Below are 27,633 nucleotides of genomic sequence, written 5' to 3'. Positions count from 1 at the left end.
TTGGTGAACATTGCCTCCTTTTCTGCCAGTGGTAGCATCCTAAGAGGAGCTGAATTTAAAGAATGCTGGTGGTGGTGATGGGAGTCTGGATTCCACCCGTTTAGTTGGAAGTCTCCATTTATTTGGACACTAAAGCATCCACATGATACAAAGCAATGAATAATAGGTTAGGAAGCCGAGGGCAGGCCTACACATAAGCCAGATGTAGGGAACCCTTGGATCTCCAGACATTGCTGAACTGTAACTCCCATCATCCCTAGTCATTGATTATGCTTGCCGAGGCAGATGGGAGTTGTAGTTCAACAACATGTGGAGGGTCACAGGTTCCCCACACCTGGCATAAGCCATGATAAACCTCTTCAAGCCACTATCCCAGCCTATCTAGGTGTAGCCACATGTTACTGATATAATGTGACGAGACTGTTGTGTCTCATGCTTCTTCTCACAAAATGGGAAGAAATCCTCTGGAAAAGCAGGAAAAGCTTGGACATTTTCTGTAATTTGCTCTGTGTAAGCCAAACTGTACGGTGCACATAGTGTGCAACTGTGCCTGGGTCCTCCAGTGACAACAGTCCTCTTCAGTCATTTCCCACCCCCCCCCCACATGATATGGGGAGAGTGGGGAGGCATGTTTCCTAACCCAGCCTTTTCCATTCTGTCACTGTCACTGCCCCTGCCCCTGCAGATCTCCATGTTCCCAGGGTAGAACGCGTGCAGTAGGAAAAATAATCTAAACATGGAGGCTAGATTACTGCAATGTTTTATATATGGAGCTGCCTCTGAAGACAGTTCAGAAAATTCAGCCAGTGCTGATCAGCCAAGTTGCAAGACAGTTTGAGCATATTACACCTATCTTGGGCCAACTGCACTGGCTGCCAATTAGTTTCTGGGCCTGATTCAAAATGTTGGTTGTAAAGCCTTAAATATTGCAGGACTGCAATACTTCAATAGCCACCTCTTCCCATATGAATTGGCCTGGCCTAAGTCCCTTCTTTGTGTGTCCCCACAAGAGGTCTGGAGGGTGGCAACACGATAACGGGCCTTTTCTGTGGTGGCTCCCTGCTTGTGGAATGCTCTCCCAAGGGGGGTTTGCCTGGCACCCTCCTTGCATATATTTAGGCACCAGGCAAAAATATTCCTCTTCTCCCAGGACTTTGGCTAATTAAACAATCTATGGCCTTTTAAACTATGTATGGTGAGGGGGTTATTGGGTTATTTGTTATTATGTTATTATTCTCCTGCCTTGGGGGAGGGGTAGGCCATGAACCAATAGCTTCAAGTTACAAGAAAGGCGATTCCGACAATATCAGGAAGAGTAAAATTACTCTTAATATTAAATATTCAATGACGTTTCAAATTTAGAACACTGTTGCAAGTTAGAATTGCAAATGAGGTTGAGGCAGAGAGATCACAACTTCTATATTTTATGAATTTTTACTACTTTTATTGTAGGCTATTCCTATCTCCTTTGGGGGAAAGGAGTGGGATATAAACAATTTCAAATAAATAAAAATAAAATGTGTAAGAGTGGCAACGTTTGACATAATGCAGAAACATTTGTGTTGACACAATGCTGTGTCAAATTTTCAGCTGGCTGTTGGAGATGGGGGAGAAATTTTTAATACATAAACATTTTGAAAACTGAATGCAAAGTTCCGCAGGTTGTTTGCATTAATGTATTAATGCCTTAATGTTCAGGTAACAGGAGCATTATTTGGGAGAAAGTTGGAAAAGCAAGATCTAGAAAGAGTTTTGAGAAAATTGAAACACTTTAGTATGGTAAGGAATTGCAGGAGAATTTCAACTGACAGGCAGCTAGCTATACATGTCAGACCTGAGCTGCTAATTTTTATATAGGATATAAGACGGTGACTCTTCCCTCCCTTTCCCCCTTCAATATCATTGTAGCTACACACGTCTAAAGGACTGGCATTCTAAGCTGCAAGCAGGACACACGCTGTTGTTAACTGCACTCTAGAAAATCTGCAAAATACCACTCTTGAACAACAAACCATGATCCTCAGAAGAAAGGCTAATGTACCTGTAATGCACAAACACATTCACCTTGGCACTAATGTTTGATAATTTTTGAATAATTTTCATTGGTAAAGAATGCACTTTGTAAAATGGCAGGCTGCTTTTAGCGGGATTTTTCATTTCGCCCCCACAAAATAAAACCATTCTCAAGTTGAACCTCCAGATACTAATGTGTTTAAGTAACAGTGATTATAACTAAACTTGCATTTCTTTCTGCAGTAGACTTAATTCAAAACTTTTGGGGCTTTGCCAGTCAGAAACAGTTTCACCGAAAAGCAGAATGGCAACATGAGAGGTGGTTTGGCAGTACGAAAACAGGGAAGAGCAGGTTTGTTTTCCTGTGACACCTGTGTTTTTATCATGCAGAATTCTGTTCCATTTTTGTAATATGCATTCAGGCATTCAGTTATTATGAACAGTATAAAACAGTCATATAATTCATAGTAATACAATATATGTATTAAATTTAACACAGCTTAAGACCATTGCTGAATACATTTAAAACCCATTGCTTTCAATGGGTCTGCTTTGCATAAATTGGGGGCTGTTAACATGTATCTCATATTGCAGTTTATTTTTAAAATGAAATCTACATTTCTGATTCAACATAATGTAGAAGAGCACTGTGTTATTCATAAAGTGAAACTGTTTTTATAACCAGTATGCAAAATCTAGCTAAAATTTCTTTATGCCTAAATTTCGAAATGTAGTCTAGCCTATGTATCTCCTCACTCTCAACAAGACTTGTTACCATCTGTAGTTTGATTTCCAAACGAAAGCTCTTAGAATACCCCTAAAGTGAGCTTATATTACAACACAATCCTTAGCATGTTTACTCAGAAGTAAATCCCATCATGCTTAATAGGACTTGCTGCTTATTACTGTAGTTCAAGTCTGCTATCCTGCAGCCAGTGAGGTTATTTAAGTCCCATTGTCTTGAATGATATCTTGTCAGTCTATGTGCAGGATTGTAACCCAAGGAGTCTAGCTTTGAAAATCAGCTGAAGAATCTAGTAAGTAACATTCTTCCTTTAGAAATTTACACTAATCAACACATCTCATGCTACAATTTCCTTTAAAACATTAAAATGTCCCCATTAAGAAGTACCAGCAAAAAAAACAGTTCATAGAGATGGTGCTTTAAATTACCGATTAATTCAAATCTGTTTGATAAGCTTTAAGAGCACTAATTGATATCAGACAACATCTCTGAGGCTACTCTGCTACAAGTACCACTGAATATATAATGTCACAATTATCATGAAATATTATTAATGGAACATAATCTTAAATGTTCAGCATAGATTTCATATTAAGGTAGACTAATGAGATATTTGAGAAAGTTCCCAACTTTCCACGTGACCATTTTTAATGCTTAACAGCACAATCCTATGCACGCTTACTGAGTGTGTATAGGATTACAGCATTAAATTGTTAATGAATAATTAACATTTTAAATATATCTTACACTCCCAGTTGCACATAGTTGTAACCATATCGTGAAAGTGCAAAATATTTAAATGATTTTGCATGAAGTATGTTGCTGTTTCACGCAATAATAGGAAAAGTTGCGCATTGTGAAAATAGAGCTGGGCGATCTGATGTTTTATAGGGACGCTGTTACTGCTGCCAGTCTGTATGTTGATGAAATGAGAAATAAGCAAGGGGTGTGTGTGTTTTCGCAGTATGCTTTGAAAGATCTTCACGAGAGCAGCCCTGTGTAGACAAATGGGTCTAACATTGTTCAAATATAACCTTTTCTTTGTTTGGAACAAAGAAGTAGAAACTCTGGAGCTCGGACCATTAACATCCAAGTTTCTAAGCTTGCAGACACGCCAGCAGTCCCAGTACAACATCCCTACAGTGCTGGTAAAATACCACATTATGAGACACACTAACCTGATGCGAGAGACTATATATATACTCTGTTCTAACTTAAGTGCCTATTTGGAGATACAGCAAGTCTTAAGGGTCAAGTGATTCATCCGATACAGCTCTGCAAAAAATTTCATGCTGTTGAGTGTTTAATAAATATTCCGAATGTGTTACAGGCAGGCGGAATATAAAGGGCATGTATACTTGCTATTACTATAGCATTAGATTGCTTTTTTCCCCCTCACTGTCCTAAAAAGTAGCATTGAAACAAACGTTGCACATTAGTGGGATTATAAATACAATGGTAAAATTAAATTTGGTTTTAATCTATAAAGGGGGTTGTCAAGCCATACTATCAGTTTCCTGCTTTTGTGTGACGCTCACCGACATCTTTTTACCATTGCAGTCGGAACAAGGAAAATGTTTCTTAGGTTTCCTTTGCTATAATCCATGCAATATAGGGTTTTGCAATGCTTCACACAGTCTTCCCTAGTATATTAACTGGGCAATCCTGTGCACATCTATGCAGAAGAACATTGATATCTACAAAGAAGAAAGCCCCAATGATATCAATGGGAATTGGTTCCAGGTAAGGCAGTTTGCATTTAAAGGATCCACATTGTCTGAAACAATCTGCAAACTGAAACATAGCGATCCTTCAAAATTCTCACATCTCCAAATCTTGCAATGCTGTTCTCCAACCAAGTCATGAGTACAAAAACGCATATACTAGGGTACAGTGTGTATAAAATGCATATAATTAGTGACAATAACACACAAAAATGCATTATGTTAGGGGGCATTTCTCTGAAAAATGTGTATATTAGGCAAAATTGCACACAAATATACAAATTAGAAGAAATTCACTGATTAATCTTAATGAGGACTTCTTTTTAAATAAAAATCACACAAACTAATGTGGAAATGTGGAGAATTGAAATCGAGATTGGGAAAATGAGAAACTGAGAAACTGTGAGAACCCAGAATTGTCAGATTTGCCCATCCTTCCTTGTAGGAAAGTCTATTTTATGGTTGCAGTCAAAGGAAAGTTAATGAAAGCTGCACACTTGAAAGTCCCATTGAATTCTATGGCACTGACTTCTGAATAGACACACATAGGATTGATCTGTATTAAGTAGTGCTGAAATCTGCTCTTCAGTTTCTCCAAAGTTTTCTTCCCATCCAAAATCGTTTTCTGTTTTTCTGACTCATTCTCTGGGTACTTAAGAATTTCTTCAGAATTTTGTAGGGTGCAGAGATTTGAGTTTAGGTTTTATCATTTTGAGGTGGCCAAAGGCAGGTTCCTTCCCCCCTTTCCATTAAAACTTGATCTGGAAGTCTAAAGCCTTCCCATTCCCACTTGCCCTCACTTCCTGAAAGAGTCCCATGGGAGGAGTTATATCAGGATATCTTCCCCTGGGCTTTAATTGAGGTACAAAGTGCAGAGCACAAGAGAGATGATTTGTAGAATGAAAAAAAGGACGTTCACAGGTAGTGATTGATGATTCTGTCAATTTTAGGTTCTCTCTGTTTCTCATTTTTTCCAATCTTAAATTCAGTTCTCCATATTTATGCAGTAATTTGAGTTTTTTATAATTAAAAAATCCCTGTGAAAATGCTTCAGCATTTTAGTACAAATTTGTCCTAATAAACAGATTTTTGTATGCACTCCTGACAAATGCACACATTTTTGCAAGTAATATGCCCTTATCCAATGCATTGTTGAATGTCATTTTCACTCATATGTGCATTTATGTGCACACTTTACCATAATGTATGCACTGGTGTATATGTCGCTTGGCTGGAGAACTCACTGCAAAATTCAGAAACATGTGAATTTTGAAAGATAGCTGTGTTACAGTTGCTTTGCCAAGTGCAAGTTGGCTAAGTTTGCCTTTAAATGCAAACTGGATCAGAAATCTGCCCCACCCTTATGACAGCCCTCAACCACCACAAAAGTGAGGCAAGCAGAGCAAAAGAAACTTGCCCCCACCCATGAGAATTTCACTGAAATTTTCTCTTCCATTTGCACATTTTTGAACGCAGTTTCTTTTCACATTAATGGATGTGTGATGGTTCAAAAATGCAGCAGAAATTTCTGGTGTAGTACTGGTGTCAAGGCAAACCAGTTAGTTTAAAACAGAAACACACACACACACACACACACACACACACACACACACGGGCTCAAAGGCATATTGGTATGCTCAACAGGAAGTTTTATGTGTTTCTCTCACAAGCTCATTGCAAACACATTTGCTAAGTGCACAGCTATAACAGGGTAAAAGAATGCAAATGGAATAAATTGCTCATGTTCATGATGGAAGGGTATTGTTGCTTGAAATAAAGAAAGTTAATATAGTATAGTGGGGGGACAACAAAACAAGCATTGTTTTCCTATTTGATTGCATATGGCAACTCAATGAAATCCCACTGAAGGCTTTTTATCGGGGCACATGAAAGGAGTCAGGCCATTGTTTTTGCATATTGCCATCACTCAGCTGTTACTCTAAAGGAAGTCAACCGAGTCATTTATGTAAAAGTGTTTCGGGTGAAGTGGAAGTTAAGGGGATGCTTGAAGCATAGTGGCACTTCTCTTCCCAGCTGGCATGCATTTCCTATGACACACTGCATGGGAGTAGCATAGGTGCTCATGTAAATGGTATTTCAGGATCTGCGGTCTTTGTTTACAGAGATAAAACAAAACTGCCATCTTGATTACGCTGTTTTGTACTCCAGAAAAAGGTCTATAAGCAGCATTGAAACTTCACCAAAATTTCAAATGGCACACACAGCACACAGAACAAGGGGTTTCAAGCGAGGAAGACTGCCTACACTTCCTTGACAGCATGTCACATTGAACTATGGGGGAACCTACATTTAAGTAAGGACTGATCTGTTGGTCCCATTGACTTCTGTAAGGCTTAACAAATTTGGGCCTGATCCATTACAGCAGGTCTTATCATTAATTCTTGATTACCAGTTCCTTATGGTCTGTTTCATATGGAAGTATGACATATATCTATTTCAGCTCTTCTCCCCCCCCCCCTTTAAAATAAAAGGCTGCCATCTGAGGCAGAATCTGTTCCTAAGCATACTTACTTGGAAGTAAACCCCACCACTACCATTCATACACTACGAGCCTGTTAAGATTTCTCTTTTTCTTTTACCCAAAAGAACCAAAGAAAATAAGATTCTTTCAGAATAAATTGTGTTTATCCACAAACACGATTTTTATTGGTTCATAAACAACACGGCACAAAATTAAACGTGTAAAATGCAATATGTATAAAACGAAATAATTTAAAAGATTGCATTGCCTGCAGTTTTAGCTATCCGTGTATTTATAATTTGCAAAGAAAATTCTTTTGTACCACTCTTATGACTGACTAGAATAGGTGTCATCCTTTGATTTATTGATGTCTTTGCTAATGCTCCCCCAGTGCAGCCCACACCTTCCCCTCTATCCCTATCCTGCTCCTTTATTTCTGCTTGTCACTCTTCTGTTTTTAATGTATGTGGCTAATAAAATCAGTTTTATTAGTCACATATTCTACATCCATTCCATTCCATTTCATGAAGTAGCAACTGGGAGGGGGAAAAGGGGGGGGGAATCAGCATCACCACAAAGCCACAGTCTTTTTCTAAACTGTAATAAGGCGAATCTGCTCATACTATTATAAACATCTTACCTTCAAACCAGAAAGCAGATAAGGGTCTCATTTACAAAACATCACTGCAGTCATTCCTATGGGCCCATCAAATATTGAGGCTGAGACTGGGTGGCCACAGAAAGCAAGCACTGAAAACTTTATTTCCTTTCTGAATTATTCCACATATTAGAATTGTTTGGTAACAAGACTGGGCTTTTGAGGGGGGGGTGCCACAGTATTGCAGATAAGGTTGTAATTTTCCATCATACAAGATTGGTCAGCATTAGTTCTTATTAGTAACTGAATCCATAATTTCCAGTTTTAAGGAAATGCTGCCTTCCAATTTGATGACGCCTTTCTGTATGTATACAGAATATTGCCAATATTGTTGCTAAATTTGACATGGCAAACTGGACGGCAGCAGAGATGTTGCAAATCCATATTCCACAGAAAGGTTATACCGTAAAATTTACATTTTCCATAAAGTATAAGAAGCCACCATTTTCTGTAATCCCACAGCAGCAAGGAAATGGTGGTACAGAAGAAAACGACCCTATCAGACACATTTCATCATGCCTGCTATCCATCGCTATCTCCTTTCCCCAGCATGATTATCCTATATCTTCCTTCTCTCTCCCCCCACCCGACCTAGAAATATGCTAATTTTTAGATAAAAAAAATAAACTGGTTATCGAGCAAAATAAAAATAAAAATGGTTAGTACCGATTAGGCCACTAAGGTATCTCTCAGCAAATGCTTTCTGATTTAAAGAAAAGGCTACTAAAAGTATAGAATGAATGCCTCTAGCACACAGTGATGCATGTATTTCTTGGCGAAGGCACAATAGAAAAGCTGTATCCTAGAAGTAGACGACATAAACATGGAGCAGGGATCCTGCAGTGGTCAGTATGGTGTTTTTATTTCATGCTGAAATTGCCATATCTTAGATACACATTTGTGTCATCAAACCCATTTAAGCTAACTACAACCATTTTCCATTTTTGTACTGCTTCAGCCTTTATTACGTGGGTTGTTGTATGTGTGTGTGTGTTTTTACACTTCAGGCAAATATGTGTATTGGCATATTGGATTTAGGCACGCATCTCCCTTGTAAATAATGCCACTTCGCATTTTGGTTTGGGATGCTACTTTCCTTGAAGATATTGCATAAGAAAAAGAAGCTCTTGCATAGAAATGTGGAGAAAAAATAAGATACAGATCATATAGATATGGGTGGAACGGTATAGGCAATAAGTATCCATATGGGTGTTCATTCAGGCTAATGATGTAGTAAGGACTGTAAGTTTTCAAGTTCTATTGCATACAACACCTGGGTGTTAAACTGGTTCTAATTTTATGGATTGTTAATTTCCCGAAAAGGATTCACCACAGCTATTCTTGAATATTGTAGCCACTGTTTTCTATTGATGTTGTGTGTTACTTTTAATTTAAGGATTTTTTTTTTTAAAAGTACAATTGAAGATTTCTGTGTACAAGCTGCTATTAAATTTGATGAAATCTATGATCAGCTACACAATAGGAACCTATTAAGGCTGTATAATGTTCTAATTGGTAATATTTAATAGGGGGATATGAAAAGACTATTGCGTATGTTGGTCGTTTGTTTTTTTGAAAAAAGCCATAACTTGGTAGGGAAAGTTTTGTAATATATCTTGAACCAGATTAAATTTGCTTATACCTGCAATTATGTACAGTAACAACAACACACCGACCGTTCTAAGTGCTTCCATCCTTTTAAAAATCCAAAGGAAATTGTATCTAGGTAACACTGCCACCTATTGTTTAAATCTTATAGCAACACCATTGTAGTTTCTAGAGCTCATTTTTGGAAATATGCTTAAGAGATGCTTAAAATGCCATGTTATCTTTGCTTAGTTTTTAAGGGTAGGGAAGTATTAGGAAATGAGATATAAATTAATGCTGACAACAATATAACCTGTTAAAATCATTGTAATATGATCAACGTTTTATGCAGTGTTGATTGTGAGCATAATCACATGTGAAGTATTAAACAAAGATGTGCTCAAAGTCAGAATTTAAACTTTTTGCAGCATAAGCATAACAGGTGTCTAAACTCAAATTTCCATTGTTTCTAAGTGTAAGAAACCCAAATATACCCAAGTTGTCTTTCTTTCTTTCTCTCTTTCTCTCTCTCTCTCTCTCTCTCTCTCTCACACACACACACACACACTATCCAGTTTTGTAGTCAAAGGTTAATCAGATACAGGTTTAAATTATGCACTGTGGCCGTCAATCCTATCCAACTCCAAAGAGTTCCATTAAGTTCAAGGCCATTAATGTCCAGCAAGAAAATATTTGGGCCTATGCATTAATAAGAAAACATTTTAAATAAATGTACAATTACTTTAGCACAAGCTGTAAATGACAAAGGATGGAAAACAAAATTTGCTGTTAGTTGCAAGGAAGTCAAACAAAAATTCAACATGTCTATGTAAATACAAAACACATGTGATAATACATCAGCCCGGAAAAAAAATATTTCAGAGCAAATAGGAACCTGCATACAACTATATAAAGTACTATCAAAACTAAGCATAAGAAAATGGAAAACTACTTACATTACTTGGAAGCCAAATTGCACTGAAATATTTGTTCAATGACATTTTGGTGTTTGCTTCATAACTAAGGGAAGCAGATATGTATTTCACATTGCCAGTTTTACATGCTAGACCCTCAAAAGAGTTGGAAGCCTGCTTTAGAGTTTAGAGGGGAGATGCTAATTTATATTTATTCTTAAACCGTTCAGACCTAAATGTAGCTACATTTCAAAGATCATCATATAGAATACTAGGAAAACAGAGTCTTGAGACAGCATTAGAGTTCAGTTTAAATAGGAAAAAACATTCCAATTTAAAGATTGTTCTAGTACTATAAAAACCTTTACCAATATATAAATATTTGAATTAATAATACTGTGTTTTAAATCAGACTCATTCCTAGCTTGTGAAAGTTTTGACTGGCATGCATCAAAATAACACACACACACACACACACACACACACACACACACATATGTATTCCATGACACTTTAATTATTTTGCTGCTACAGAAAGTTACCTATCAAGCCATTCTCACAGAAGCAACCCGATAGTCAAGCGATTATAGCTTCAATACAACAAACAAGCCAGTAGCAAGCTTCAAACCTGTTGGCATTACAAAAGCAACTGATATATAGTATTTCCTTCTCGGTGCAGTATCATTTTCTCTGTACTGTAATTCCTAGGTTTCCATTGCACTGATGTTGAAATTGAAGAGGAATGAGAAGCTGAAATGTATAAAACCTAGAAAAAGAATTTTGCACACAACTTTATCCTTAAACCGGTTAAGTCGTATCCCTCGAACAATCTATGAGAAGATGTCAGTTGTAATACTTCCAAATCAGTCCAAACAAAGTCTCTTTAATTTTGATGAAGCCTATTTGAAAGCCAGTACATTTAGGCTCACATCCTAAATTGTCAGCATATCTGATCATTGTAAGGTTTTATTAAGTCAATGACAAAAACCTAGATCGTATTCAGATATCATTGCATGTTTATGTATTTTAAATATGTATAATTTTGCATTCACATATGCAATTGATTCAGTTATTTTACCACAGATTGGTGGATTTTAACTACCAATAACTAGGACACAACTAATGCAGATTAGGGCCTTGAAATCTAAAAAATTAAAGAACTGTGATGCATTCAGTCAGGTTGTGGTGGTGCATAACACTTGTTGGATTTTGAAAAGCACCTGTGAACCCTCATTTGCTAAAACCAACAAAACTTATTTCACCATAGAAAAGTTCTAATACTTGGCTTTCTGTTGTACTCCCCATTTCTTACAGGTGACATGCAGAATTTAACCAGACATTTAAACATTTAAAGCTTTTGAAACATGATTGTGAACCAAGGAGTGAAGGCAAGAGACAGTAAACTGAAAAAAATAATAGTTTGAGGCTTGCTAAAAGGACCCTTGAACATAACTCATGAGGTGGAAACTCACAATTTAGTATGTGAGAAATTAATAAATTTCCCTCTTTCTAAAAATACATACCGGTACATTCAAATTTGGAAGAAAGAAGACATTAAGATTTCAGAAGCTGGGTATCTAATTAGTGGATTTCATTCTGGCATACAGTTGAAGGCAATTCAAGAAAGATAAATTTGTGCATATTAATAGTAAAGAGCACACTTGTTAGCAGGGCTTGTATGCTAGCAAGGGTAGCAAAATCTAGCAAAAGTACAATTTTACAAAAGCAGAAGAGGGATGGAAAATAATGCCTCTGAGATGAGCTGCCCTTGAGAACAGATACTACGTTCAAATGCATTTTAAAATGCATAGGAAATATGGTTATACTCCAATAGCTAACATCATCATTACTTTTATATCTTAGCTTTACTAGATCATTGCTTTAAATGAGCATCACAAAAGCAATGGAGCTTTCGTCTCCACATTACATTTTCTTGATAATCATTTTCAATCCCCCCCCCCTCCTTTCCATGTCATCATTTTAATGTAAATCTTTTTCTTTTCAATAAAATGAAATGATTAAGTAATCCTGCTTTTTGCATGATTAAAGATGACAGATAGGCTTGGCTGGATAAAAATCAAGGCTCCTTGCAGAATCTGTGCACCTCACATGTCAGAATCCTTCCAGTTTGCTTAGTACTAATGACAGGACAGGGCGGGGGGGAATTACCATGTCCACAAAGTGTCTAGAAAGAATAACAAGCTACCAAGGACCTACCTTATATTATCTACAGCTTCAGATAAATAGTTCCTTTACATCATTTTCTGTAATTAACCATCAATGAATTGTTTTGACAGAACATTAACAGATCAGTGACTACTGCAAGGCTGTTTAATAGCATCCTATACAACACCCTGAGAAAAGCAATATAGGAAGAATATTGAACATAAAACACCAAAGAGCTTAAACTGTGTTTTTCTTCATCAAAATTCCAATAGCTAAATATGATTTGATTTTAAAAAACAGGGAGGGAGGGAAGAGAGACTTCTGGCGTTTATCCATGTTTATTTCCTTTTAACAACCCTATGTTAAATATGCCTTCCCTATGTGCAATATGCATTCATCCTTTTGGGACTCAGACATGTAAACTAGAAAGGGAAATTGCAGTTCACTACATACATACCACTATTGTCTCTAGACCCAAAGCAATCCTAACAAGTCCATCTCTGGCCTCCTGTTAACCAGCCTCTTCAAATTAATTCAGCATGACATTGAAACTATCTGTTAAAAATCTTCCTTCCTTCCTTCCTTCCTTCCTTCCTTCCTTCCTTCCTTCCTGTAAACATTCCTGAAGCTAGGGTATCTTGTTGTTGTTGTTGCTGCTGCTGCTGCTGCTGCTGCTGCTGCTGTGAACAGCCATTAATCTGCTATCACATACTTGGGTTTGAAAAAGGACCACCTCCCTATGCATTTTGCCAGATCAGACCATAAATACCACAACATTCCCTGGCCTAAGTTTTGTAGACATCTGTATCATGGTAGCACTGCATTTCTCTTCTTTGACAGATGAAATTACTATTCTTTGATTATTATTTTTTTACTGCCCCCCCCCTTCCCTTCCCCCTTTACTGATTATGTTCTGGATGGCAAAATTTGGGCCACAAAATGCTAATTTCTAACCTAACACCATGACAGCAATCACAGCCATCACAAGGATGGAATAAAGAGAGCAATCTAACATCCAGGGATATGAATTTCTGATCAGTGGCTGGCAGACTGCCGTGAAAGCTTACAGTAATCCCATTGGACAGCTCGGGTTGATGAAGCCTGGGAACAGGCAGCCACAATGTAGGGTAGTTCACAATTGCAAGCATTTGTCCATAATTTAAAGCTATATGAGAAGTGGAGAGTATTCATCTGAACAACAAGCTGTAATTTAACTAGAGTAACATTTACATAGTTTTTAACCCATTATGTCCTTTTGTCACACTGAAATTTCCTTCTTTAAATGTGTGTGTATGTGTGCACAAACACACACAACCGCACACACACATTCTCTATATTAAATGCACATATCTGAGAAACATCTAGAAAGCCCAGTTATCACTTAGGCATATTAAATTTCATTGTGTAATTTCACAAAAATCAATGTTGTGTTTTAAAGTATAAAGAGCTTTAATCATGAAATATCTTACTTGCATTAACAATGCAGTGAAGTCAATGGGGTTTTCCACTGCATAAGCAAATATTACTTAGGAGTTAATTCTGACACCTTTACTTACAATGGATAGTATTTTATTGTAGGCTATGCACAAGTCGAGTACTCACCGAAATTAAATCCAGAGCTTTGCAATTCTAGTGAATGCTATTATACTGGACACATTGCTACAAACTCATTTTGACGGATACAAAGAGGTGGATGGTATAAGCAGGAGCATTAGTCATTGACTTCTATGGCGAATTGTTCCCAATTCCATTTGATGTAAGTAAGCAGCTGGCCATTTGAGGCTTAAACTTATCAACATATGAACCCACCTGATTCTGGGTGAGGCTATACTGATCCAGCTACCCCCATATTGGCAATGTAAGGTGGCATGCAGAACTGTTTCCCCAAATGTCTTCCTGAGATCCCATTTTAACTGAAGATGCAAGGAATTGAAGCTGAGGCTTCCTTCATGCAGTTCTTCTCAAGGATGCAGTAGAGATCCTTGGCTGGTTCAGAGAGATTAGGCCTGAGTAAATGGATGGCGAATACTGTGAAATATTTCTTCTTGCAATCCAAGTATTCACTTTGATTGCACAAAGAATTCCAGGGGTTTCTGGATAAGGTAGGGCTCCCCTGCTAAGAAGGCCTTCTGCATTAACCTCCCAGAAGGGGGACAGCTCTGCAAAGAGCTCCACCCACCCTTGACGTGAACAATGAAGGTCACAAGTACAGAAGGCCCATGTATGCTCTGGTTCAGGGAAGCCTTGTTTGAACACTGTGGCTTGAATCCTAAGATAAATTAACTTAAGGAAGTTCAAAAAATACATGTTCCCCAAACCCACTTTTTCTCTTAGAATGTTCTTTTGAGGACCAGGAGACCGTGGTCCATGAACTTCCTTCTTTGAACTTATTTAAAGCTGAAATCCTATATACTTAAATGGAAGTGAAATATACTCAGAGTCGCAAAGTGATTTCATGCTCTTTATTCAGCTCATGGTGGTGAGGAGGAATGAATGAATGTCCCCTTAAAGTATCTGCTTTATATACATTATTTACACAATGGGCTGCACATGATTGGCTAATTCCGGAATTCTACTGTAAGCCAATCAGGTTGTGGATTCACTTCAATCTGGAGCATGATTGGGTGGTTCCTGCCAACCAATCATACTGCTGCATTGTTCTAGGACCAATCAGACTGCTGCATTCTGAATCCTATTGTTCTAGGACCAATCAGACTGCTGCCTTTTGGATCCTATTGTTCTAGGACCAATCAGACTGCTGCAGTTTGGATCCTATTTGACTCAGTACATAACAGGAAGGGAGAGCCATTGAGGTCAGTGGGGCTTAATTCTGAGCGCGCGCGCACACACACACACACACACACACACAGGATTGAACTTTAAGTTAACTTCTTTTAGAACAGGCATAGGCAAACTTGGCCCTCCATATGTTTTTTTGAGACTACAATTCCCATCATCCCTGACCACTGGTCCTATTAGCTAGGCATCATGGGAGTTGTAGATCAAAAACATCTAGAGGGCTGAGATTGCCTATGCCTGTTTTAGAATGTTCAGTGCTATTTGGGGCAGTCCCTCTTTGAATGAATTTATTATTTTGGTCACAGACCAGTTCCAGCCCACATACAATATCAAGGAAGTCATAAAACACGATAGGGATAGATTTGAATTTGCAATTAGGTATTAACAGGGACAATACAGATATAGCAACAGTTAAAAAAAATATAAATTAAAACTTAGTGGTCCCTCTTTCTTTTAGGAAGACCTGCTGCCCACCAGTGATCATTTCTGGAGACCACAGGTGGCTGTAGAGGCACAAGATGGATGGGAAACTTTCTAAGGATCCAAGCAAATCTTTTTTAAAAAAATTATACAAAAGGAGGGCAGGGAACATTTTCTATAGCACTATGTGAAGTAATTTGCATTAAAGAACTCACCAAAATGCAAGCAGTCATATTAAAGATATTGCTTGTAATCAATAGTTTCTCTCTACTGATTTCAAGCATGTTTTAGCATTTTAGCTTTTGTATGTTTTAAAGTAGGGTAGTATTTTTTTTAATGATCTTATTGTTTAATCTTCTTGTAAACTGCTTTGAGTCTTTTTTTTAAGCAATCAAGCAGTGTATGAATTTTATTACATAAATAAATAAATAATGAGAACAAATATTCAAGAAAAGTAGACAAAATATATATCGCTCTTAGATACACACATACTTATATGTTGAGGACTGAAGGAAGCTCTTGCATTAAGTGATAAAAATTGGTTCTTATTATTTTCATTTTGAAAACCATGGCATTTATGGAAAGTACAGCCATTAGAATCTATTCTTTTTAAAAACAAACAAACTCCATTAAGTTCACACTAAATTATGTACTCCAAAAATACCTACCAAAATTCTTTCTACAAGCTTTCAGCAGAACCAGGCTTTTGATACTGCAGGTGGACTTCCTCCCATTGCATCTTCACCATCTTTCAGTCCAGTCTATCTAATTTGAACTGTAGGCAGCGTCATTCTGTATTCTGTTAAGAATGATGTGGATGCTGAAGGAATGTTAAATTATACAACCTGGTGGAAATGCTCAGCCTGGCATACAAATGCATAATATATACAAATGTATGGACTTTGCCAAACCATCCAATTCTTCCAACTGTGAATTCATCATAAGGCAAAGGTGTGGAACTTGTGACTCTCCAAGTATTGTTGGACTGTAACTCCCACAATCCTGGCTTTTTGCCATCCTGGCTACAGCTGATGGGAGCAGGTTCCCCATCTTTGACATAAGGTCAAGAAGGACCACAAGATACACATAGTGCCCACATACCAGCAGATTTTTTTAAGGTGTCAAATTTAATATGGCATTTATTATATGAGCCTTATGCGCTTTTCTTTCACCACTGTCACTTGCGTTGTATGGAATCCAGTGCCTCAAGAAGTTGTGGTGTGCATTAGATAAAAATGCACACAGGATAACTTAGCAATAACTATTAGATGCAATACTAAAATGTGCTGCACATTCAGAAGAAGCCTCTCTCCGAAAATAAAAATAGAAGGCAGGCATAAAAGCTTGAAGCAGTTACAGCAGCATCAGAATAAAAACAGCAACATATACTGGCTAGATGGTCTGTTTCCACAAGTCAAATTATTTTGCTGTTATGCTCAACGACATCTGTTGAGGTCCTTGCTTGATTCAAGCGGACCATGGACACGTTTATTTCTCATCTACTCTATGTACAGTGGTCCCTCTAGCTGTGGACACGATCCATTTTGGGGTGCCTTTCGCAACTAGAGCAGTGCTTCTGCGCAAGTGCAGAGTGCAATAGAGTGCTTCTGCACATGTGCAAAGCACATAGAATGCTTCTGCGCATGCGTGAAGCCTGCAGAACACTTCGGCGTGTGCACATGCAGCAAAACCCGGAAGTATACACTTCTGGTTTGCCGCATTCGCAACCCCAAAAGCCGCAACGTGAAGCAAACGCAACAAGAGGTATGACTGTATGTTGTCTGACTGTATGTTGTCTTTCATTTGCTTACTAGCATTATCATTTAATAGAAGGATAAGGACTGAGAATATGTTGAATGAAGTTGCCTGTTATGCAGCCACGTACTGGAACAGGAGTAAAAGAAAGAGATGTCATTTTGGAGGAATATGTGTTGGCAAAGTCCAAGTAGCATGAGAGTTCAAATGTAGGCGTCAATCCAATGTTTCCCAGTCTGCTTTTGCTCTTAGAACTGGCCATCCACTGGGAAGGGGAAGGTGCGTAACCCGTTCAATATGACTTTAGTGGCTTCTTGCGTTTCAGTTTTAGCCCCTGTGTCTGAATTATGCCATATTTTCACCACGGAGGATGCCTTCTATTCTAAATAGAAAGAGAAATGGGAGATATATGTATTGTTCTGGTTACCCACAGCTTTCCTTTCTACCCTCTTTTGAGTCTACCTACCAGCTATCATCAGGGACGCAGGTGGCGCTGTGGGTTAAAGCCTCAGCGCCTAGGGCTTGCCGATCGAAAGGTCGGCGGTTCGAATCCCTGCGGCGGGGTGCGCTCCCGCTGCTCGGTCCCAGCGCCTGCCAACCTAGCAGTTTGAAAGCACCTCCGGGTGCAAGTAGATAAATAGGGACCGCTTACCAGCGGGAAGGTAAACGGCGTTTCCGTGTGCGGCTCTGGCTCTGGCTCTGGCCAGAGCAGCGATATCACGCTGGCCACGTGACCCGGAAGTGTCTCCGGACAGCGCTGGCCCCTGGCCTCTTAAGTGAGATGGGCACACAACCCCAGAGTCTGTCAAGACTGGCCCGTACGGGCAGGGGTACCTTTACCTTTACCTTACCAGCTATCATCAGACAGATACCCACACCCCTGATCCAATCTTCGCAATATGGGAGATGTTCTATATTAGGCAAGAAGGCAGAAAGCAATACATTAAGCACAGGCTGCCCTGCAAATCAACAGGATGTGCTGGTTATTTTTATTTTTAATTTAAAGAGTGTTTGTTGTTACCTTCTATTCACAGATTTTTCAGAAACACAGGCAAACCACTATGCTGGCATGCATACAACATTTTTGCAGGCCCCATTGGAAGCTTCTGAATAGACAAACCGTGATTTGGTAGTTTTATCGTACATTCCTAAGGTCTCAAGCAGTTCCTATTAAGGGCAAAGTAAATTGCATATTACTTATGTAATGACTTGTCCTGTTCTATGTTTTTGTTAGCAGTATTTTATTGAAAGATTAAGTGTTATTTTCCATTACATTCTTTAAAATCCTTCTGCCTCTCTCCTTGTAATTCTCTAGCATTCCTGACATGAAAACAAAAGAAAATATCCAAGAAGAGGATGAGCTCAGACAAGAGAGAGAAAAGAAAAACAGCAGAAAACTTGCCACATTTTAAAGAGGAAATGCAAATTTACTATCTACGCAGTTGAGGATTCATAAAAAGCCGGGCTATCATGTCTGACTAGGGCGGACAGGGAATATATATAAGGGAATATACAGTGGTGCCCCACAAGACGAATGCTTCACAAGACGGAAAACCCGCTAGACGAAAGGGTTTTCCGTTTTGGAGGTGCTTCGCAAAACGAATTTCCTATGGGCTTGCTTCGCAAGACGAAAATGTCTTGCGAGTTCCTGCGGGGTTTTTTCCTCCCCCCCCCTTTTCTAAGCCGCTAAGCCGCTTATCTGCTTATCCGCTAAGCCGATAAGCCGCTAAAAGCCGCTAATAGCGCTAATCCGCTAAGCCGTCAATGGGCTTGCTTCGCAAGACGAAAAAACCGCTAGATGAAGAGACTCGCGGAACGGATTAATTTCATCTTGCGAGGAACCACTGTATAAGGACAGGGAAGGTGCAGCCTTTCAGATGTTTGTTGCACTCCAACTCCCATCATTCCTGACCATTGACTTTGCTGGCTGGGGCTGATGGGAGTTGTAGTCCAACAAACATCTGGAGGACCACAGGTTCCCATCCTTACACTCAGGGCAGTTTAGACTTCAAGAAGAATTATATAGTGAAGCTTTGCTTGGATTTTAGCATTTCAATGTGCAAGACAGAATAGTATGTTTTAATCTCTCACCCAAGTTCCATGCCTATGAAGTGAATAGGGTTTTTTGTGGCGGGGGAGGGGAGGCAGCATTTTAAAAGTTATCCCTCACTTACAGATGTATGGAAACATTCTAACCCAAAGATAAGAAGAATGCTGGATGGGCATTCTTGGTCTCAGGACAAATTCACACATACATTGAATTTTTTTTGGGGGGAGCATACAACCAGTTGTTTTTGGACTACAACTCCAATCACCCCTGACTATTGATTATGCCTGCTGGGGGTGATGGAGGTTGTAGTCTGGCATACAGCAATGTGAACATAGTTTATTGTTGTTATAAGACCTTTAACCTGATTTTATATTATACAACTCCAAATAATTCAGGACCATCCTAAAAACATTCTAAAATAAAAATTAGAAACAAGTATTTGAGCCTATCAAAAACGAAGTGTACTTCACTGTGTGTACCCATGGACACATGATACCCAAAATAGTAATTTTATTGTGTAGCCCATAACCATATGAAATCATACAGCAAAATTTAAATATCATTAAAATGTGAAAGGAAAAAGTAAGGAAGAAATGGGAAGTACAGTTATTCATGAAATTTATACACTGATTGTAAAAAACTCACAGCGTTTTACAAAAGAATAAGTCAATAAGATCAAGAGAAATATACAGCCATACTCTAAAACATATAAAAGTTAAAATACAAAACATATTAAAGTTAACATCAATATTAAAATGTTGCACAATAACCTGAAAATATAGTGACGATTACAACCATCTTATGTCTTGTTTTAAAGTAGTCTAACAATATGTTGCATTCAGACTTTGTATGATGAGCTTTATTTAAAATTGAAACTTGCTGAGATGTGGCAAGGATAGATTTCAACCCAAGCCTCGTAGACCAATTTACAGTGAAAATCATTCTTTTATTCAGATAAATATAACATGGTGGCAATACAAGGAGCAAGAAAAGAGATAATGAGGAGGGTTTTTCAGCACCTTCTGTCTACAGATATATAGAGGGTCAATCAGAGTTGCAGGTGAGGAGTGGGGGGGCATTTGCCCTAGGCATCAAGCTCAAAGGGGAGCCCCAATCATTTAGACGCCTTTACTTTTTTGCATTTGATAAATTTTGCAACATGTTTTAACACACATTGGACCAAAATGTGACACACACTCACCTTAGAGTAGTAAGTTTAAGCAAATAGATGTGCTCTAAAGCACTTTTTTCTAATATAGATTTTGTCACATGACAGAGTTAAAATGTTCATTAAAATTATATTGGTTCTGGTGGCAGAATATTAGACCATGATAAATGTGCCCTTGCAGATCAGCTAATTATACCCATAAACCACTCACTCTTTCTTGGTGCCTTATGTTTTTGTGCACCATTTTCTTTTGTATGTTGATTCTAGATAGGGACCTAGAAACTGCAAATGGCATAGGCCAGGTCTGAACAAAGCCTGTCCTGTCACAAAATCCTCACTGCAAAACATGTAGCATTCACGTGATAATTCACAGGACTTACTAAACCAAACAAAAAAAATGAAATTGATCAAGTCTGTTGGTCTTCATTCTTTCTTTAGAGTCATGATGTCCACAAATCATCTTACCAGCTCTCTGTGACAGTAAAATTCAGAAATGTATAGTGTTTCTTTAAAACATGTGTCCATGTTTTACAGATGTGACTTATATGCCACACAGTTTGCATGCATGTAAATGGGTTTCAGTGTCAGCAACTTGATGAATAGGATAGGTGTTATTACTACCCACCTGAAACTATTCTCTAATATAGAGTCTTCTGATTCGGAGCTCATTCTCTACACACCTGTTTTCTCTACACATACTGTTCTGAGGGTTCTGCTGACTCCCTAGAGTCAACTGAGGAGCATGGGGGGTGGGGAGAAGATAGCCCCAGGAACCAGAGAGAGGGCCTTCATTAGGGTGGCGCCCGCCCTGTGGAACGCTCTCCTATCAGGTGTCAAGGAAACAAAAAACTAACTGACTTTCAGAAGACATCTGAAGGCAGCTCTGTTTAGGGAAGTTTTTAATGTTTTATTCTGTTTTAAATCTGTTGAAATTATTATTATTATTAGTGCTACTGGAAGCCCTTGTGCGGATTTCCACTAGTGGGACCTGCTAGTGGAATCTGATCCCAAATATTCTAAAAAAAATGTGTGTGTTTCTTCACAAAATACTGAACACTTCATTACCAAAAAATCTGAAAATTATTTATAAACAATTAAGCTGCAAAAGGCCTGTGTGAAATATTATCTCCCTACCAATGATGGGGAAACAATAGCATTTAGAAGTCATTTGCAAAATCCCACATCGCTTCCCTGAGGAAGCCATGCAAGTTTGCTGCTGATAAACAATAAATCAAGAAAGACTCTGCTTGTTTAATGGTAACTAATTATGCCTTTTTATCAAGCTTTAGTTGCACTCAGAGGTCAGGATGGTGGTACAACTCCTAGGTAAAATAATTATACCTATGCCCAATTATCTGCAACAGTGTTACACTCATTTATGACTATATTTGTTATAAATTATCCCAAATCTCAAACTAATGCCAACAATTAATGCTTTAAAAATATACAAAATATACAGCAGGTAAGCAATAAGATTAAATACTGACATCTAATGAAGTGGGTGGGGAAGTATCAAGCCATCATTCACAAAAATTGAAAAAGTATTCTGAATGGATCTCAGGTGCAAGGTGGAAAGTATTACAATGCACTGGAACTATACAGGTGAAATTCCCACATTACTTTCTTTCTTTTTGCACACCTGTCCATGTGTGAAGATCCATTAATTTTGTAATAAGGGCATGATTACAGCAGAGTGTTTTTTTTTTTTAGCCTTGCAGCCAGGAAGCTTAAAAACCATTTACCTTCCAAGTATAAACATGGCTTTATTTTGGTATAATAGAGGAAGGCTGGTCCACGTATTATGTAAACCATATTATGTAGTCCATGGGCATGGACTGCCCATAGCTCGTTGATGTTCTATAAATTTACAGAGCAAACAGAGCACATGCAGGATCTCTTAGCAGTGAAGGCATAAACAAATCTGTACTAAGTAGCCTTGAGTATCACTCTTGCATGAAGATATCAGAAGAGCTTTGATAGATCAGACCAAGATTCCCTGTTAGAATCCCCAACAACTTCCAGTGCTACGTGAAGGTGGCCAATGCTCCATTTTCCTTCCCTCTCATGTCACAATATATACCATAGTAGAACAGCAGTCTGGTAAATTGTTTAGTCATCATTACATCCAACACAGAATTCCACTCATGCAAGAGACTTCCCCATTCCTCTCCTCTTCCTGAAGGCCTTCCAATCAGCCTCAGAGGGTCCCAAAACCCTCTGAGGGTCCCAAAACCCTGTGGAGCAGATTTTGAGGGGGACACAGGGGACTGTAGGGGAATGGAGAGGAAGGAGAAGTCCTGTTATCCTTATTTATACGTACATACATACATACATACATACTCCACCCATCTGGCTGGGTTTCCCCAGCCACTCTGGGTTGCTCCCAACAGAATATAATAATAATAATAATAATAATAATAATAATAATAATAATAATAATGCAATAAAACATCAAACATTAAAAACTTCCCTAAACAGGGCTGCCTTCAGATGTCTCCAAAAGTCAGATGATTGTTTATTTCCTTGACATCTGATGGGAGGGCGTTCCACAGGGCGGGCGCCACTACCAAGAAGGCCGTCTTCCTGGTTCCCTGTAATCTCACTTCTCGCAGTGAGGGAACCTCCAGAAGGCCCTCAGCGCTGGACCTCAGCTGAATGATGGGGGTGGAGACACTCCTTCGGGTATACTGGGCCGAGGCCGTTTAGGGCTTTAAAGGTCAGCACCAACACTTTGAATTGTGCTCAGAAACGTACTGGGAGCCACTTGTTATCCAAGTGGAAGTCAACACTGGATACAACATTTTATTCCTCCTTTGCCATTCGTCAGAATATCCCCAAGTGCATTACAGCACATAAAAAGACAATTAAAACCGAAAAAGCCCTGCCCATATTCCCAAAATTTAACTTCTATACAGCACATTGGAGTGAAAACACTGGAATAAATTTAGCTCAGTTAATGAGGTAACAAAAGTTCTGAAGGAAGGTGGGGAGGGAGTTCCACATTCCAAGTCTTCTCATGCAACCTCATGGCATTCTCCCACAATAGAGACATTGCATTGGGGGGGCAAGCTCTGTCTCTTCCACTTTTGAAGGGCCACTGACTATTTAATGCTGGAGGCAGCAACACTTATGTATACCAGTTGCCAGAAACCACAGGATGGAAGTCTGCTCTTATGCTCAGATCTTGCGTGCAGGTTTCTCACAGGCCACTGTGAGAACAGGATGCTAGACTAGATGGGCCATTGGCCTGATTCAGAAGATTCTTCTTAAGTTCTTGTGTTCTTAATGCTCTTCGGTGCTGGGTGTGCACAGAACCCTTTACCACAAGAACAAAAGAGCACCAGCTATGCAGCCTCGGCCTAGCATTATGAGTTTGTGACTGGAGCCTCCATAGTGTTGCAGTGCACTGGAGGCTGGTCCATTAGGACCAATGGGACAGTGCCCCACCAACCATAGGCTGCTGTCCTCAGCCAGACCCCACCTGCCTGCTTTCATACCTGCAGCCAGTCCTGAGATTAGCACTGCCAGCCAGATGCCTTCTCCTTAGACCAGGGGTCAGCAAACTTTTTCATTTTTTTAAAAAATAAATTTTTATTAACCGGCCAATCACATTGAATCAAACCACATCACATAGATTCCAAATTACAGTGCCGAATTTTTAAATTTTGTTGGGGGGGTCCCATACTTCCAGATCTGAGGAGGGATTCTGATCTAATCATTACTTCTGCATTAATGTCCAAATCAGTCCAAATAAGTCCAAATAGATGTTCAAACAGTCCAAACACATATTCATAGTTCTTTCCAGTCTTATCTTGCTGTTTCCACATCACTTCTTAATCAAATGTTTTCTCTTTGTCCTTTATGGTCTCTCCTGATGGTCTCCTTAAGCCGATATACACCGGTAATGCTCCTGCGTAGATTTCCCGTCGTGAACCTCCATCCAGATGGTTCCCATAAATCATCACCTTCGGAGATAAGATCACTTTTTCCCTCGTAAATTCATAGCTCTGTCGTACTTAAAGCCCCTTTGATGAGTCTCTCCCATGATATTCACTGTCCTCCCAGGCTTATTCCTCCGACAGAGCTTCCCAAGATGGCGACGGCGACATTTTTGACTGCGTAGGAGCAAAGCTCTTATACTTTCCACAGTCTTCTAAAAACATACTTTGATTCGAAAGTTTATCTCCACACAGCCTTAGATTCACAGCTTAAGTCCTTAAAACCTCATTTCTGGCTTTTGACTCTTGAAGGGAGGGGATTCTTGGGGTTAATCACATAAGTAAAAATAAAACGTTTTCCCCCCTCCCCCATCAGTCTTTGCCATACCGTATCTTCTCATAAATTAAATCTTGTTTTTCCAGAGACCTCTTTATTGCAGTATTCACTCCTCCTCATTTCCTGAAGTATGTGCGTTCCTTCATGCCAAATCATTTCTTTTGAAGTTCTCGCAGCTAGTGGCGCAGGTCAGAGATGGCGTCAAGGAGTGCCGACCCACGGGAGGGTTTTGTGCCTAATGCCCCCATCCCCCTCAAAAATTCAGGGGTGGTATCGGGCACAGCAGGCATACGGCCCCACTCACCCAGGAGTCAGCAAACTTTTTCAGCAGGGGGGCCTGTCCCTCAGACCTTGTGGGGGGGCCGGACTATATTTTGAAGAAGAATAAAATGAACGAATTCCTATGCCCCACAAATAACCCAGAGATGCATTTTAAATAAAAGGACACATTCTACTCATGTAAAAACACGCTGATTCCTGGACTGTCCGCGGGCCAGATTTAGAAAGTGATTGGGCCAGATCTGGCCCCCGGGCCTTAGTTTGCCTACCCATGCCTTAGTCCGACTGTTGTCCTTTGTAGAACTCTTGGGGACAAAACTTTAATTTGCCTGTCAATGGCTCTGGCTCCGTTTTCCACCCCAATGGGTACCTGTGCTGGTCCAGGGGGGAGGTTACCGTGGGGCAAGGTCCAGGACCTGAGTTGAGGGTTGGCAGACAGTCCTCCATGGGCGAAGCGGGGTCCACAGTGAGAAGCCGGGCAAGGACAGGAACTCTGGGGGAACAGGACTGGATGCTGGCCGAAACAGCTCTTCAACGACGTTGCTCCCACAACCTGAGACCGGGCTGACTGGCCTTTATCTTCTCTGAGGCCAGGGGCGGTCCCGGCCTCCAGGAGACCCGCCTCTCCTGGCCTTAAGGCGAGCACTCCTCCTGGGAGAAACCAGTTCCCTCTGCCTCTCTGCCCTGAGCCTCTGCAGTTCAGGAGAGGCTGAAGGGTTACTGGACCCAGGGGGAGACTCACCTGTAGGCACTGAGTCCTCAACCACCTCCGGAGCCAGAGTGGATTCACCTGGTGCCTGCTCCTGAGGATCCGGCACAGGTGCAGGCGCTTCAGAATCAAGGCCCTGCCCCAGCTCAGCCGGCCCTTGAGGCGGGGACTCCTGTGCAGGCTGGGATTCCTCCGGTTCAGCCTCTGAAATGGATTCCCAGGCCATCACAGTACCAGCCACTACTCTTGTCCTGTGTTAAGTGATGGGGGCTGCATGTTTAGTGCAGTCACCTTGTTAGTGGCTGGGACAGGGTCAACCTAAACGTTATGTGGAACTTAAATGCAGCAGTCACCACATTTGTTTATTTTTTAAAGCATCATTGTTCAAAGAAGCTGTGATATCTTGATTGGTGACTGGGTTGCGTTTTCCCCCCCTGGCCATTTTCCTGTGGCTTTTCCACCCCAGGGGGAAAAGGTACCCGTGCTATTTCTTGCATTGGTTAGCTGAGAATGTATTTTGGGAAGGGAAACAGAAGAAAGGGAAGGCAACCTCTTGTTCAGTCCTCCACTAAAGATTGAAGCCTTCCATGACTGCTTTTCATTAGGGATAGGGAAACTTTAACAATCCAGATTCTGTTGGACTCTGGCTCCCATCAGCCTAGTCAGACCAATGGTTAGGGATGATGGGAGTTGTGGTTTATCAACGCAGGTTTCCCATCCATGTATTAAAGAAAAAAAATGTATTGAGATGAGGTCTACCTGGCATTTGATGGATTATGCCTAGTTGGCTGAGGGCCCATTTGTTGAAATATTGTTGTGGCTGACTTTTTCTTTTTTCTTTTTTTCTGCTGGGTCCGTTTGTGGATTATCAAAATGTATTGTTTTGCTTTATGCTATGCCTTTTTGGCTCTTAGACATCTTGTAGCCGTTGACTCATAAATCACCTCAAATAAATAAATAAATAAATAAATGAAATCAGACTTATGGTGGGCCTTTCCTCTAAGGCACCAAGATGGAGTCCGAAGCAACTTAGAAAAAAACACACAAGAAGGGAAAGACAAATCAAGCCGCTATAATATCACCAATAAAATTCCTTAAGCTGCAGAGCAAACAATAGAGTAGCAAATCAGGAAAACAGAAATGCCTAGCCAAATAAAACATGTTTATTATCATTTTCTACGACAAAATAGTCCTTATTCCTGAGCAAATGTGTTTACCATAAGGACGGCAGCAGCAAACCCCATTTAATCCCTTTAGTCATGATGGCTCTACGATTCAAATGATTTTAAAATGCAAAATTGCACATGATCCAATTATATCATTTCTTTCTTTCTTTTTAAGAACAGTGTAGAAGGGAAAGTAAAATATGGGAAAGAATATTGTATGTCTCACAACTGTATTATTACTAATAGTAATCATAGTATTTATTAGACTTGGTATTTGCCAAAAGTCCCCAAGCAACTTACAACACATTTAAAAACATTATACCGTGAAAACGATACAACCCCCATAAGAGCCACAGGAACCGTGGGCCCACCAAGGGAGTCCACCATTAAGACCACTGAATCCAGATCTAAAATTACCAGGATGCACGAATGGCTAATTGGAACCTCTATGGCGAGAAATATAATTCCTCTGAATGCCAGGGAATTGCTGTTTCCATTGTACCTTGCTTAGGGCTTCCTAGGAGTAGCTGGCTAGTCATGGTTGGGAAAAAGGATGGACAAAATCCAAGACTGGCCATAGGACATAGTATGAATTCACTTGCTGTACCTCACCAGTGCTAGCAATTTAACATCCAATTACTGTAGTCCTTGTACAGGCATTATAGAGGAACAGGAAGCAAGGCTGGCCCAAGACATTTTAGTGACTGAGGCAAGCCACCAAAT

General features: G+C 39.7%; 1 long non-coding RNA gene across 1 annotated transcript in view; it reads left to right on the top strand.

Moving 5' to 3' along the window:
* Window positions 1–8,205: 8,205 nt before the first annotated feature.
* LOC307219789 overlaps window positions 8,206–27,633 on the top strand; it is a 54,845-nt gene continuing 35,417 nt past the window's right edge. Inside the window, exon 1 of the long non-coding RNA XR_013840559.1 lies at window positions 8,206–8,467. This is a non-coding gene — a long non-coding RNA (uncharacterized lncRNA). The remainder of the gene's footprint in view (window positions 8,468–27,633) is intronic.

Source organism: Podarcis cretensis (genome assembly GCF_951804945.1).
Source record: "Podarcis cretensis genome assembly, chromosome: 7".
Taxonomy (NCBI): Eukaryota; Metazoa; Chordata; class Lepidosauria; order Squamata; family Lacertidae; genus Podarcis; species Podarcis cretensis.
This window is presented reverse-complemented; position numbering and strand designations above follow the sequence as displayed.